Source organism: Schistocerca nitens, chromosome 9, assembly GCF_023898315.1.
Source record: "Schistocerca nitens isolate TAMUIC-IGC-003100 chromosome 9, iqSchNite1.1, whole genome shotgun sequence".
In the NCBI taxonomy this organism is placed as follows: Eukaryota; Metazoa; Arthropoda; class Insecta; order Orthoptera; family Acrididae; genus Schistocerca; species Schistocerca nitens.
Window position 1 is genome coordinate 479,774,006 of NC_064622.1, and position 16,681 is coordinate 479,790,686.

Below are 16,681 nucleotides of genomic sequence, written 5' to 3' on the forward strand. Positions count from 1 at the left end.
TGCCTTTCGCGGGCAAGTGCTCTACCATCTGAGCCACCGAAGCACGACTCACGCCCTGTCCTCACAGCTTTACTTCTGCTAGTATCTCGTGTCCTACCTTCCAGACTTTACAGAAGCTCTCCTGCGAAGCTTGCAGAAGTAGCACTCCTGGAAGAAAGTATGCTGCGGAGACAGGGCTTAGCCACAGCCTGGGGGATGTTTCCAGAATGAGATTTTCACTCTGCAGCGAAGTGTGCACTGATATAAAACTTCCTGGCAGATTAAAACTGTGTGCCCGACCGAGACTCGAACTCGGGGAAGTTTCATATTAGCGCACACTCCGCTGCAGAGTGAAAATCTCATTCTGGAAACATCCCCCAGGCTGTGGCTAAGCCATGTCTCCGCAATATCCGTTCTTTCAGGAGTGCTAGTTCTGCAAGGTTCGCAGGAGAGCTTCTGTAAAGTTTGGAAGGTAGGAGACGAGATATTGACAAAAGTAAAGCTGTGAGGACCGGGCGTGAGTTGTGCTTCGGTAGCTCAGATGGTAGAGCACTTGCCTGCGAAAGGCAAAGGTCCCGAGTTCGAATCTCGGTCGGGCACACAGTTTTAATCTGCCAGGAAGTTTCACATCAGCGCACACTCCGCTGCAGAGTGAAAATCTCATTCTACTACAGCGTGGATTACACGCATTATAAATACATATAATTTCCTGAGTTATTTCATTTGTATTATACATTTTTCACAAGATGTACACTACAAATACAACAGGTCCCACGCAGACCGTGAGGATCACGTATTTTCGCCTCCCAAGGATTTCCGACGTGTTGGTCATAATTCTATAGTTTGCACAGGTATCATTGCACTTCACTATATTTGAATGATTTCATCCAGTTAAAGTTAGTCGTTTCATTACAGAGTATTAACTGATTTCATAGATAATGCTACACGTGAAAAGATATTATCATTTAGACCCACTGCCGAAATTAATTACATTTACCTACAGTAGCCTATTTTTGATGAGTTACTGTATCCAGTGTTGATGAAATGAACACGTTATTGTAATTTTCTTGAGAACTACAGCTTGGATGAGAGTGACAGGAATAATTCTTAGAATGTCTAATTCTTCGGTGATACAAGGGAAAGCCAGAAAAGCATTAGTTTGAAACCTTTTCAGTATTTGCGCTATGAACAAGGGTGACGCGGTACATATTTCAGGGCGAAAGAGAGAGAGAGAGAGAGAGAGAGAGAGAGTGAGTGAGAGAGAGAATGGAGTAGAACCGTACTGGAAGTCAGCGGTTTGTTTGACTAAAGGAAAAGTGTTAGAGATGATCGCAACGGACTTGGGTCGTAGTTGATAAAGCAGCCGTACGGCAAGAAAGATTACGACACATATTTCAATAAGCGATATTTAGAATTTGGTAGGGAACCTGCCATACGCTTATAACGGAAAGACTACGTCTATGAGTTTACAGATGTTAAAGACGAATTTCTGTCATAGTCTAATTGCAGTTTGAGCAGACATAATGACACTCCTAGCATAATCCGTTGTGTGGTTTGCAGAGCAAAACTCGGGTTATCCAGCCAGAATGAAGTAATCAGAGGTTAACAGACTGGTTAATGTGGAGGAGAGGAGCAAACAGCGAGGTCGTGGGTCCCATTGGATTAGGGAGCGATGGGGAAGGAAATCGGCCGTTGACTTTGAAAGGAACCATCCCACCATTTGCCTGAAGCAATGCAGAGAAATCACAGAAAACCTAAATCAGGGTAGCCGGACGCGAGTTTTCAACCGTCGTCCTCGCGGATGCGAGTCCAATGTACCAACCACTGCGCTACCTCGCTCGGTGAGGGGTTAAAATGGCTCTGAGCAAAAATTGTTCAAATGGCTCTGAGCACTATGGGACTTAACATCTGAGGTCATCAGTCCTCTAGAACTACTTAAACCTAACTAACCAAAGGACATCACACACATCCATGCCCGAGGCAGGATTCGAACCTGCGACCGTAGCGGTAGCGCGGTAACAGACTGAACCGCCTAGAACCGCTCGGCCACAAAGCCGGCGGTGAGAGGTTAGTAGCAAATGAGATGCCCCATAGCTCGCTTCAGACGCCTGACTCCCTTTGTATTCGCTTGTTACCGTGATATGCTTCTCTAACCGTGCAGTATTTCAAATCTTTGTCACTAGCAATGAAAATTTATCATTCGGGTATTCGTATTACTGCTGCGGTTGTGGCATGGACAGTGCGTTGGTAGGACCTCAGACGTATGTGGCACCAGGTATGTACGCACAGGTTTACGCAGTTCCCGTGAATTACGGGCCAGTGATGTGTTACCGCGAAGATGGCGCCCGGTAGCATCCCAGAAAAGAGTTGCATTAGGTTCAGATCAGCATAATATGATTACCAAGGCATCGACGTGACTTCACCATCGTGTTGTTTATCACGATTGTGGTCTTATGACGCGGGCAGTTACCCTAATGGAAGATGCCATCATCATCGAGCTAGACATCAGTCACAAAAGAAAGCATGTGGTGGACAGTAATGTTGACGTGGTCCACAGCTTTCGTTAACACAGGTACTATGGCATAGTATAGTCCCTCTAGCCTACGTCCTTGGCACCGTGCATGCTTCGAACAGGCATTCGCTTGGCTGACACGGTATCCGTAGACGGCCATCGACATGATGTAACATGGAACGTAAGTAATTTAACAAGGCGATGCATGCCGTTGATCCAAGCCCCAAAGTCAGTGATCGCGTGTCCACTGCAGTGGCAGTGGGCAATGCCATTGGATCAACATGGGAACATACTTGCATGTATCATGTTTAGCAGTGGGAGCTGAACTGTCACATTTGCTATTGTTTTATACCCTATGATGACGATTCCTGTGGTAGTTCTGGAGCTCATCTAATGTGCGGGATACGTCGTTGACTCTAAGTGCCTAAGTCTGAATTGTTGTAGTTTGATGAAGGCAATGGTATCGTGGTTTTAAACAACTCGCTATGACAGTGATAGTGGTAGAATCAAAGAAAACCTCGTTGTAATTTGTCAGGCTTTGCAGTCAATCAGTTGACATCTTGAGGTGTCGGTGTTCTGCTGAATTGCACCTGATGAAGACGAGTCTCGTTGTCGAAGTATTGTACGTGAAGGACACTGATATCCGTGAAATACATGAAACCTTAAGATGTCGAATGAATTCTTGATCGTACAGAGGTTTACGACATCCGTTCGTGAATCTTCCAAGAAATGGAGCGGAGGGAAAAATACTTACACTAAATACTACGAATTATAAGATGACTTTCTGCTGTCGGTGTAGGAAGTATATGTGAAGTAATAGAGGGACAGAAGTCAGCAGGTGGTTCTGCGCGGCTAGGGTAACATGTCATGTTTGGGTAACATGTCACATTTGGCAGGAGAATGGCGAATTGAAGTTAATAGAGAAATAAGCCATTAAAACAAAAGCGACGATTCCTTTAAAAGTAACAGGTGATGATGTATGGCTGCAGTACATTACGACTTTGTTTTTATGAAACAGATGTGATGATGGTCATTAAAGACCGAAACCGGTAATCTGTTAAACAAAAAAGATTGTGACCATAGACGTAAATTAAAGAAAACTTATTTTGATTTCAGATTTGATCTATATTGAGCTTCAGTAGAGGACTACCGCCGATGGCGGATCACGTGACATCTGCACATAGCTACTGAAGAAGCCCTCAGACCAGAGAGCGGATGAAACCCGTCACGTCACGGTTATCTCTCGCAGAGTCACCAGCGCACAAACTACAGCAGGCAGGATCCATAACGCGGCTGACGGGCGTAACGGGACACCAGATGGCGCCCCTGCAGCGCAGTATTTGCCGCCTGACACTGACGCACTCAGTGTTTGCTCGACGCGTGGGGAAAACAGTCTACAGAATAACAGCATTTCTTCCTTTGCCCTGGTGGTGGCACTTAAACTCACTAGGACACAAGTACCAGTCTCTCTGTTTGACATAGTAGTTCCTCTTGAGGCGTAGAGGCTTTACATCGGGTATCAGTGAACAGGCGTGCAGTACAGTCAAGCGCGGGACAGGTGGCGTCAGGTTGCTGCAGTGTGTGTAGTTCCCATGCGATCTGGTACAGGTCACTAGCTGACGGACACTGTTTGAGCTGCAGTCAAAATAGTCATTTTTACTTCCAGTTCTGTTTGTATAATTTTGTAGTTGTTTATTAATTATTATTATAATTGTGCTTAGTTATGAGTGTGAGTGAATGTGTGACTGTGAAATAATGTTTTATGTAAAGTTTTTATACTACATATTGAAGTATTGGTGACGTGTCGAATGTTCGAGAATGACGTGTGAGTTAGCCATTCGTACAGGGGAATTTGTTAAAAATTATTTCGTCATTTTATGGTACTGGGGAAATGAAGTTATCGTTCCGTTAAATAGTTTTGTTAAGAGGGAAGTAATTTCAGTGACAAATTTTGATTAGTTCCGTATATATGCGCGGCAATGAGCCCGTGTCATGATGATTTCAGATTCGCTGTGATGTTTCTCTGCCAATCAGAAATTAGCATATACGCGCGTATTTTGGGAACAAGAAACTTCTTTTGTGGAGAGAGAAGAGGAGAGCCGGAACATTGATCTCTTAATGATGAGACCTACTGATATTTGCTCTGTTGAAAATTATGAGTATGGAGATATTTCGGTACCACGATGTTCGCGGAGTGGCGTAAAGTGTGGAAGAGAGTTTGATATGACGGACTGTGTGAAATTCAGAACTTCTTTTTTTTTTTTTTTCTTTATTGATTTTCAATTCCCCCCGAAGGGGGCGGGCTGGCAGCAGCTTACTACGCTGCTCTACAGCCTACAGGCTCTTTTTAAATAAAGGAAGAAGAAAGAAATAGGGAAAAACAGGCGATAAAATGGTGATTGAAAGTGTAAAATGGCGTAAAAATGCGGAAAGTTAAAAACAGAAAGCAAAAGGGTTTGGCAATGTAGATAAAATACACAGGAATCAGACAAGTAACATAGTAGACACACAATTAAAAAACATGGCGACAGTCTGGTTTCTGTTCGCAAGAGATAAAAGGCACACCCAGCGACAGTATGATGGCCGTTCGCAACAAGTCCCAAAATACACAACACGGAACACTCACTGTAAAACACGCACTGTAGAACACTCACTGTAGAACACTGCACAAAAGTGGCAGCACAAAGATGACACTCCCGAGCCAAAGGCAGATGGGGGGGGGGGGGGGGGGGGGACCTGCAGGAGGGGGAAAAACGAGGAGCGAGGAGAGGAAAAAACGAAAAGGGGGGGGAACCAAGGAGGGAGAGGACTAATAAAGGGGGATAAGGGCAGACTCGAGAGGGAATGAGAGGAGGCAGAGGAGGGAAATGTAAAACGACGCTGGGGAGAGAAGGGGCAAAGAGAGGGGAGGTGGGGAAGAAAGAGGATGGAAGGGGGGGAGGGAGCCCGGGAAAAGGACAGAGGAAAGGAGGGGGAGTGAGGATCAGAGTTGATAGGAGGGATAAATGGAGGGAGAGAGGGCATCATCCGGGAGGGGGAGGTGATGGAAGCCACCTTGGGAAAGGAGATGTAGCGTGTAGAGATGGAGGGTAGGGGGGACACAACGGTTTGGACGTGGCAGGGGGCGGGGATTGGAGAGGAGCAACCAGGTGGTGAGGGGGTTCAAGACGGCGGGAAGTGTAGAGGATGCAGATATGTTCGAGGAATAGGAGCAGATGTGGGAAAGGAATATCATAGAGGATCCGTGTGGGGGACAGGAGGCGTATACGGAAGGCGAGGCGGAGTGCATGACGCTTAAGGATCTGGAGGGACTTATAGAATTTGTGGGGGCAGATATCCGGGCAGGACTGGCATAACAGAGGATGGGACAGATTAAGGATTTGTAGGTGTGGAGGATGGTAGAGGGGTGCAACACCCATGTCCGGCCGGAGAGGAGTTTGAGGAGTCGGAGGCGGTTGTGGGCTTTGGATTGGATGGAGCGGAGATGAGGGATCCAGGTGAGGTGACGGTCAATGGTGAGGTCGAGGTAGGTGAGGGTGGGGGTGAGGCGGACAGGACGGGCGCAGACAGTAAGGGAGAAATCCAGGAGCTGGAAGGAGCGAGTGGTACGACCTACGATGATTGCCTGGGTCTTGGACGGGTTAAGTTTCAGGAGCCACTGGTTACACCATGCAGCAAAAAGGTCAAGGTGATTCTGGAGAAGGCGTTGGGACCGTTGGAGGGTAGGAGCGATGGCAAGGAATGCAGTGTCATCAGCATATTGCAAGAGGTGTACTGAAGGGGGGAGGGGGGTTGGGGCATATCTGCCATGTACAGGAGGTAGAGGAGAGGGGAGAGGACAGAGCCCTGGGGCAGAGGGGTAGAAGGTGTAGGAAGTGGCATTATGGATGGTAATATAGGAGGGGCGGTGGGAGAGGAAGGAGGCCACCAAACAGATGTAGTTGATAGGAAGGGCGTAGGTTTGAACAGGAGACCGGGATGCCAGACACGGTCGTAGGCCTTTTCGAGGTCAAGGGAGACAAAAATGGCGGAGCGACGGGACTTAAGCTGGAGGGAGAGGAGATGAGGTGGAGGAGTTGGTCATCAGCAGAGAAGGAAGGTGGAAAGCCACATTGGGTGTTTGGGAGGGGGTGGTTTTGGCAGAGGTGATGATGGATGCGCCGGGAAAGGATGGATTCCAAGAGCTTGCTGAACACCGATGTGAGACAGATAGGACGATAGGAAGAGGTATCAGATGGAGGCTTGTTGGGTTTGGAGAACATCAGGATACGGGAGGTTTTCCACAGGTCGGGATAGAAGCCAGTGGCAAGGATGACATTGTAGAGGGTGGCAAGGATGGAAAGGAACGAGGGAGGGCAGTGTTTGAGGTGGCGGTGGGTAACGCAGTCGTGGCCGGGAGCAGTGTTGCGTTTGGTGTGGAGTGTGAGGCTGATGTCCTGGGTAGTGATGGGTGTTAAGTTCAGATGGTGGTGTGTGGCCCAAGTACTGGAAGCTAGGAGCAAGGGGAGGATCAGAGGTATTCATACGGTCCATGACATCAGGGAAGAGGGAATAATCAAAATGGGGATCATCTGGGATGGAAAAAACATCAGAGAGGTGGGAGGCAAAGTGGTTGGCCTTACTGAAGTTGTCAGGAAAGGGACGGTCATTAAGGAGGAGAGGGTACTGGGGGGTGGGGCGGTTCCCAGTAAGGCGGTGGAAAGCAGACAAATACTTGGAAGAGTTTATGGGGAGCGTGGTGTTGAGTTGTGTACATGTCTGGCGCCAGGCACGGCGTTTCTTCGCAGTAAGCAGGTTGCGGATGTGTCGTTGTAATTGCCGGTGGCGGGTAAGTGTATCCCGGTCACGAGTGCGGAGAAAAGACCGGTAGAGGCGGCGGGACTCTTGAAGGAGAAGGATGGCCTGTGGAGGCAGGGCGGGGCGGTGAGGGTGGATGGCTTTGGTGGGGATATGGGTGGCGACGGCGTCAGACAAGGTCTGGTGCAGCGCGAGAGATGTCATCAGGAGATTGGAGGGTAAGGTTGTGGCCATCAACCTGGGTGTGAATGGAGTCCCGGTAGGCATCCCAGTTGGCACGGGAGTAATCATGGACAAGTTTAGGAGGGACATCAGGGCGAGGAGTGTTGCAGGGATGGCGACCATTAGAGATAGTGAGGAGAACAGGAGCATGGTCACTGCCAGTGAGGTCAAGGACATCTGCAGTGATGCACCCAAGGAGGTTGGGAGAGGCAAGGACCACATCAGGAGTGGTGTAGGATTCGGGTCGGGTGTGCTGAGGCAGGGGAACCAGGTCGCCCTGGAGAGTGGTGAGAAACTGATGCCACCACTGGTGGTAAGCAGGATCACGGCTGTGGCTATTGAGGTCAGCGGCAATCACGTAGGTGGAGAAGGTGCGGTCAATGTGGGCCAGGAAATCGTACGGGATGGGCGTGTGAGGGCGGACAAAAATGGTGGCACAGGTGATGGGAAGGGTGGGGAAGAAGAGGCTGAGGGTGAGATGCTTGGCAGGATTGTTAAGGAGAGGTTGGGGCTGGACAGGGAGGTGCTTGAGGTGGCCTATAGCAACTCCGCCACGCGCCAGAGGGTACGGGTTATCGGTGCGGTGTAGGATGTAAGGAGCCGTGGAGACGGAGATACGGGGTTGAAGGAAGGTTTCATTTAGGACGAAGGCATCCACGCGGTGCTGACGGCAGGTGTGGAGGAAGAGGAGCTTGTGGGTGGGCAGGGAGCGAATGTTGTGGTACAGGAGACGGTAGGGTTCGTGTACCATGGGAGAGGAGAGTTAGACGAGGGTGGTGAGGGGGTGAAGGTGAAGTGGGCCTGGTTGTGGGAGTATGTGGCATAGGTGGTAAGGTGGAAGATGGAACGGGCAGCGAGGGCGATTTGGGAAAGAGTGTGTGAGCGCTGGAAGGGGTGGATGTTTTGGAGCACAATGGTGGTGAAACGGATGATGTCCTCAGCAGTAGGGGGAGGGCGGAGCGAGTTGTTGGGGTGGATGGGGTCATCAACAGGACGGACAGGGACGGTGAGCTCAGGGGTGACTGGTGGAGGTTTCGCTTTAAACTTTGAGGAGTAGGTATGATGTGGTTCGTTGCAAGTGTTGCAGGAGGGGGAGAGGTGAGGTTGGGGCAATTCTTGAGGAAGTGTGAAGCTTTGCAGTGGGGTCAGAACTTCTGGTGATGTTTCAGATACTCGCGAACGTGAACATTCCGTTATGCGAGAATGATTCTAACAACATTTGAGCGAGCTGTTCTAAAACAAACAATGTGTTTGTAAACTTTCAGTGAGAAAGAATTAATAATTGCCATAAACTGATTACGATTATGAATAATGTGTGTGTTGTGTACATAGTTCCACGTAATCAGCGCATACACAACTTTCCCACAAGAGCGCGCCCCGCTAAGCACAAGAGCGCAGGCGCAGCGCTCGTCCGTCTCCGCACTACGAGATGGCGCTGTCTTAGAGATGGACCAAATTCTGCTTCCGCCGATCCGTGTATTAATATGTCTCGCAGCCAATGAGATTGCTGCTAACGTAGGACCTTTTCTCCTCGCAGATCACACTTGCGCAGTGATACCTGAACGCTTGAGGTATTATAACGAGTGTATAGACGTCCGATTAGTCAGTCTGCATTAGTCTGCATTTGTCTGTACCAGTCTATAGTCAAGTTTCAGTCTGCGCCTAATAAGATTATCATATTCCTGTACATAGCCATTAAGAGAAATGTATAGACACTTTGTCAAGTATCAGAGATATGTGAGAATAAGATTAACGTACCAATACCAAAGGAACTTCAGATTGTCAATTGTAAATAGCATCCAGAAGCTAGTTAAGTAATTTGTATGCTTGTTATTATTTTAATAAATGTGTGTGAAAATTAATCAAGTTCTGTTTAAAGTTGGTCTCTGTCAATCTGCTACTCTAAGCGTGCAAATGGCATTTCTATCGTCTGACCTAACGGCAGAAGATAAACACGCCATGATAAGACCATGAGACTTATTTCTGACACCCGCCTACTTCGTTAGAGCGTCAAGTCAAATAATCTGATGGTGTGTGTACCGAAGGTCTTACAGTATGCACACCACAGTGTGTGTGTGGACTTTTGAGACTTTGTACTGTTTAGTGTAAGGCTTAGAGGTGACTGGTGTATGCAAGCATACCTTAATGGAATGGAATTTCACGCACGTAAATACTTTCAGTTAACTATTCCTTCCACCGACAAAACAATTTTAGTGCGACTTGTGCTTACCATGTGTAAAGCTGTTTATTCTATAGCTTTTCCTGGCTGAGAACTGCATGTCAGTAACTTCAAGAAGGCGTGCGTGTGAGAAAAGTTTTACCCTGAGCTGAGTGGACTTCAGCAACGCACCGCGTACCGGTACTGTGTCGAGTGAACACATATAGTACACGAGCAACGCACACTGCGCTGTAACGCACTGTAAGCTGACGTGAAATGTTTTGGATCGATATTTGAATAGGTGTGGTGCTTCGTGCAACGCTTCTGTTCACAATCTGTGGTATAGCTTGCATTCCTTTATTCTTTCTACTTTACTTTCATGCAAATTATTCATCTGTGACAATATCATGAGATCGTACAAGACGGACTAAATAAAATGGACTTCGAGAACATTTCATACCCCCTTAAGATAGGCAGCCCAACTCACTGCTGCTGCACGTGAGACGGTTGATGTTATCTGCATTGCCCATTTTAATGTTTGGAAAATTGTGGTAAGTTCCTGTGGGTAACATTACACATTTGGGTTGCATTAAACCACATTGCACGGACGCAAGGAAAAGTTTTAGGTGCATTATTTTTTGCCACTGTCTGAAAAGCTGTCATAGGAGCAGGAGACAAGTGGGCGAAGTTTGCCCGCAAGTTAAAAACGCTAGCGGAGAATTGCAAAGGCAGGGAAACATCTTGCGGCTGGGAATCTCATCAAGGGGTGCCTGGCCGAATCGGCGGCTTGTATTTGTACAACAGACCTCACGGAAAATTTTGAAAAAATAGCTCTTTCGCCTCAAACTGTTGATCGCCGAGTGGAGGATATGAAGCAGCAGTCAATGGAGAGAGCGGAAAACTTCGTTTCGTTTTCTATCGCTCTTGACGAGTCCACGGACTTTGCGGACGTAACTTAGATCGTCATATTCTTTCGAGGTGTCGACGACAATCTACATGTCAGCGAAGAATTCCTCGACCTTACACAATTAAAAGACACAACCACGGGTTTGGATATTTTTCTATCTGTGGAAAACGTGTTCGAGTCAATGGGTTTAAAATGGAAACGCTGACCAGCGTAACAATGGATGGAGCCTCTGCGTTACAAGGGCTACGCTCTGGTTTCCTGGGTTACGTCAAACATGGCCGAAGTCAGTTGTTCCTTATTCGCGGTAGTTCATTGTCTGATACACCAGGAGGCACTTTGTGCAAATTGTCAACATGAGCTATGTCATGGACGCAGGTGTTCGAACAGTTAACTGTCTTCGCTCGCATGGAATCACACATCACCTATTTAAAGAATTTCTGGCTCATACCGAAGCAGAACACCCAGACATCCCTACCACGCCGAAGTAAGATGGTTGAGCAAAGGGAAGGTGCTTAATCGGTTTTTCTCCTTGAGGTACGAAATTAATACTTTTTGGAAATGAAAGAACGTCCAGAAGAATTACTTCGTGATCGTAAATGGGTGGCGAATTTGGTTTTTTTGAGTGTCCTAACTGCTAACTTAAATCCTTTGAACATTTCACTCCAAGTCGAAAATCAGTCTGTTGTTAATTCAGTGCAGACGACTGAAGCATTTCAGAAACAGTTGCCCAGAGAGAATTGTGGACACTTCTGTGCATTAGCGTTAAAGAAGATGTGGATTTTTCAGATTATGTTCAAATCATTTGCGAATTACAAGAAGAGTTTGAAAACAAGTGTGCTTCAACCGGTGTTAGACATACTTGTTCGCCCCTTTTCCCTTCGGACAGAGGACGCCTCACAAGTGATTCAGCTAGAGCTCACTGAGCAGCAGAGCGATGTCCTCCTGAAGGACCAGCCGGCCGAAGTGGCCGTGCGGTTAAAGGCGCTGCAGTCTGGAACCGCAAGACCGCTACGGTCGCAGGTTCGAATCCTGCCTCGGGCATGGATGTTTGTGATGTCCTTAGGTTAGTTAGTTTTAACTAGTTCTAAGTTCTAGGGGACTAATGACCTCAGAAGTTGAGTCCCATAGTGCTCAGAGCCATTTGAACCATTTGAACCTGAAGGACCACTTTCATATATGTAAGACTCCGGATGACTTTTACAACAGTTTATGACGAGAGAAGAACCCCCTTTGCACAAGCACGCGGACAAAGTTCTCTCAATGTTTGGTTCCACGTATATTTGTAAGCGCTTTTTCTACGTTTTAAAGCTTGCTAAAACTAAGACTGGGTCTTTGAGGTTAGCAGTGTCCCGGAATATTGTAGCAAACCTAGACAAAATCATTTTCCCGAAAAAGTAAAACGTGTAAAATGTTAACTTTCTTCTTTAACAATGTTGACTGTAATGATTAAATGTCTTTATACCTTAATTCTACTTTTTATAAATTTTAAATTAAAATTATTGCTAACAAAAGAGCAAATTAAGGATCCGGTGTCTGAACTCTGATAAGGAATACAAAAAGCCGTAGCACGAAGTACACCAAACTTTATTTACTTGTAACTACTAACAATAAGAATGAGACACTATATCCCTTACGTAAAATTATTTCTCAAATAGAATATTTATGATGCTGGTTTATTTAATAAATTGATATGTCTTTTAGAACACGCCTACTGCGCATATAGTGAGTGTGCATGTGCATTACAAACAGAATGAACCTGTGGGTCCGAAAACTACGAAGTTGTTCTTCTATTCTTGTTTTGCATGTTGTTTTCTTAAGCTTTGCGTAGTAATTCTGCCACACGAACACTAATTGTTAGATGAACAGTAAATGGTTTGCTTGTCTTACCGCTCATCGACCGCCTTTACAGAGCTGCGCTTCCTTTGTTGTTTTGTTTACGTCGGATGTGATCGCGGGACAGTCCAGGGAGGAGCAGTGCTGTGCGGTCTCACTAGCTCCGCAGCTGTCTCTCTCGCTCGTATGCCGGCACCAGCGACACACGGTCGCCGACAGGTCGCGGCAGCCCGCCGTGCGCATTTCTTGGACGCGCCTGATTTAGAATATATTTACAGAATTTTCCAAATATATTTAAACTGTGACAAAATTGGGATCATTAACTATAAAATTTGGCTTATTTCTAAACGTGAAGTATAAAATGTAACAGCTCATTCATTATTTCATAAATTAAATAAATTCTATATTTTCGTACACCTATAAGTATGGTTTGGGCAACGATCTTGCCGCAATGGATACACAGGTTCCCGTCAGATCACCGAAGTTAAGCCCTGTCGGGCGTGGCCAGCACTTGGATGGGTGACCATCCGAGCTGCCATGCGCTGTTGCCATTTTTCGGGGTGCACTCAGCCTCGTGATGCCAGTTGAGGAGCTACTCGACCGAATAGTAGCGGCTCCGGTCACAGATAACCATCATAACGACCGGGAGAGCGGTGTGCTGACCACACGCCCCTACTATCCGCATCCTCAGTTGAGGATGACACGGCGGTCGGATGGTCCCGGTGGGCCATTTGTAGCCTGAAGACGGAGTGCATATATACGTATGGTTTGTATGCTGTGCAAAATTCATCGAACATCTCTCTTCCTTATACAGAAAAGTGTACCTGTAGGTACAAATGCAGCCAATAGTAGGCGAGAAAATGATGAACCTTCACGCGTAAACAAAAATTAATTTTATTATGTTTTTGACCTTCCACTGCTATGAATGTGAATCCTGAATCCTGCCTGGTCATGCTGACAACGTTTTGTGAATTTATTTGTAAAAGTATAAACATTGGAAATTAAAATGTCCTGTGGTGCCTCTCCTTTTCCAAGTCGGCCCGTTTGACGTCCTACCTTCCTTAAGCTTGGCGACCACTCTGGTGCTGTTTGAGACGAGTAGGCAGTCTGCTGGCACCAGGTCTTACCCCTCTTCGTCCCCTCGTCATCATCTTCCAGCACATAGATGACACCACTCTACATGTATACCCTTTACAGTCATCCAACGCCTCAGATGCACTTAACACAAAAGTATCTCGCGATTAGCAAAGGAAAGATTGTCGTGTCCTGACACAGGGTAGAGGGAAGACAGGGGTTTACGGTCAGTTTGCAATTTCCGAGCGGTGAGGGGCAAATGCACAAAAGACAACTTCCCAGTGAAGGCAGGTTGGTGACTTGGATCAGCGCAAAACACTGTCAGAGGACAGCTAAGAGAGACGCGGATTTTGGGACTCGACAGGATGCTTGTTGCAGCAGACTCATGGAATTCAGGGGTCTGATTAGCACTATTTGTTTGCGATCAGACTAACTACTGCACTGAAGGCTAATTCATTCTAAACGTTAGAAAAAGCAAAAGAGGCAGTTGTTTGCACAAAAGAAGTCAATGTCTGAAGCCACAGGTGCTTATGCTGACGAAAGCAGCGAACTCTAGCAGCACGGTAAGTACGAACTTGAGAGAAGCACTCCAAGTGAGGAGCTTACCGAGGCTGGCCACGAGCGACACGGAGTCGCCGCCCCAGCGACCTGACAACTCAAAACAATGGATTTTTAAAGAAAGGTGGCGGCGCACTATTTCTCCCTTCGTATAGTCGATTCACCAATCCACTGTCACTTAATAAGCCAATCTTAACAAGTCGCTCCGCACCTCCTGGGCACCTGTGCCTCTGACCAACCACATTTAGGTTCCTCCCCTACTGCTGCTCGGTAGGTAGGGACGCTTTTGGATTTTACATTAACAGACTACAAATTTGGTATCAACAACGCCCAGCTGGAAACTAGACGTCACTGCCACTCCTATTATGGCCACCAACAACAGTGTTTTACGTCACTTGGACCCGGCCGCCGCCCTTCCGTGGATAGGAACAGCACTCTAAACCGTGCAAACCCACTGACGTTGCAGTTCTCAGCAGCAAGTAACAAGCTTGCTGCCGCCCCAGAGCGTCTGCAGTCTTCACGGCTCTAGAGATACTATTTGTCTCCGGTAACTTAAACGATACCACTTATGCTAGCTCTCTGCATAGTGTCATTGATTTCCTACCACGAAGAGTCCTTGATGGCTCCAAATATCCTTAACCATAACAACGTACAAGTCGTTATGTCGTCAACATATGAAAAGATGCCATTGTGATGGAAATATAGGAAACACCTTTGCAATTAGACTGATGAAAACCTGTCCCTCGGGGTCTCACAGGCAGTCATGCCGTACGACATTAATTCTACCTGGCTCACTTCGCACATCCAGTTGCCTACAAGCAGGTACAGGAGCTTGCCTAGATATTAGGGGCTATGGCGTCATCAGTAATCTTAAATGTGTCACATCACTGACATTAAATGCGTGTCGTCATCACTAAACTTGAATACATGAAGCCATCAAGATGACAAATGGCAGGAAATTTGGCAATTAAAGATTTCGAATAGTGAGATATTTAAAAATACAGGTTAATGAATGGCAGTAAATGTGGAAAGTAAAGATGGCGAATGGTGGGGAAATTCAAGAAAGTTTAACAACAAAATTCAAAATGTGTTATTATCCCACATGTGCATTGCAAAGTCACCTTATTCTCTCCCCTTGTCTGTTCCAGTCAGCACATAGAGCGTTACACCAACCTACGGAAACAGTCACTTGCAGCGATCTCGGTGCTCAAAAGTATGTGAAAGCATTGATGAGTTATTTTTCTAATGCAACGTTCAGTAGTATTTATACATAAAATCGCGCAAAGAGTGTAGCTTGCACTATTTCAAAGAATTTTGCATGTTCTCTTAAAAAAAACCTTAAACTTTTTTTGCACTTTGTATAGAAGTATTAAACAGAAAATTACGTAAAGCAGTGCCTGTGTGTTTTCTAAGTCTGATTTGCTTACCACACTTGCTGCAAGTCACAATGGACGCGAAGTTAACTATTTTTATGATGTGATTCTTGAGTTTCTCCCGGCGTATTTGATAATCAAAATATCCACGGGTGTACTGCCGGTCTACAGTGTCCAACGGGCACAATATTTCGGCGCTCATACATGTCGCCATCATCAGGTGAACTGACGGACTGAGCTCCTGTGAACGTGCCGGCACGGAGATCCGTACACTATGGCTGCTCAGGTGGAACTGGGTTCGGTCGCGGCGGCGGCGGATTTAAATACCCTTCGCCCGCGGCGCGCTCACTCCGCCGTCCGCGCCCCGCGCCATGGTCGCGCGGTGGAACAGATTGCGACGGCGTCGGTGTGATGGCTCCGTCCGCCGTGGTCGTCACAACTATACATTTGCTCGATTTACTCTTGATTAACCCAATCGCTGGTTCCCAAGCCTTGCTAAGATTATAGCCACAGTCACGATTTATGAGGTCGTCATTGGTGCGAATTTCGATGGCCTCTCTAACAACGCTGTCCCAGTATCTCGACGTCTGTACCAGAATCCTCGTGCGTTCATACTCCATAGCGTGATTTTCCGACAAACAACGTTCAGCGACCGCCGACTTGCTCGGATACATCAGTCGAGTGTGCCTCTGGTGTTCACGGCATCGATCCTCGACGGTACGCATCGTCTGACCAATATACGACTTGCCACATTGACACGGAATCTGGTACACGCCGGCCTTCCTCAAACCGAGGTCATCTTTGGCGCTCCCCACCAGTGCACGAGTTTTATTCGGAGGACAAAACACCGTTCCGACCCGGTGTTTCTTCAAAATGCGGGCGATCTTTCCCGAGAGTGCGCCTGTTTATGGGATAAACGCAGTGCCTACCTCCTCCCTCGTGATTTCATCCATCTCCACAGGTTGTGCTGTAGTGGTTGGGCGGAGAGCACGTTGAATCTGCCACTCTGAGTACCCATTTTTTCGAAAATGACGACCTCATAAATCGTGACTGTGGCTATAATCTTAGCAAGGCTTGGGAACCAGCGATTGGGTTAATCAAGAGTAAATCGAGCAAATGTATAGTTGTGACGACCACGGCGGACGGAGCCATCACACCGACGCCGTCGCAATCTGTTCCACCGCGCGACCGTGGCGCGGGGCGCGGACGGCGGAGTGAGCGCGCCGCGGGCGGAGGGTATTTAAATCCGCCGCCGCCGCGACCGAACC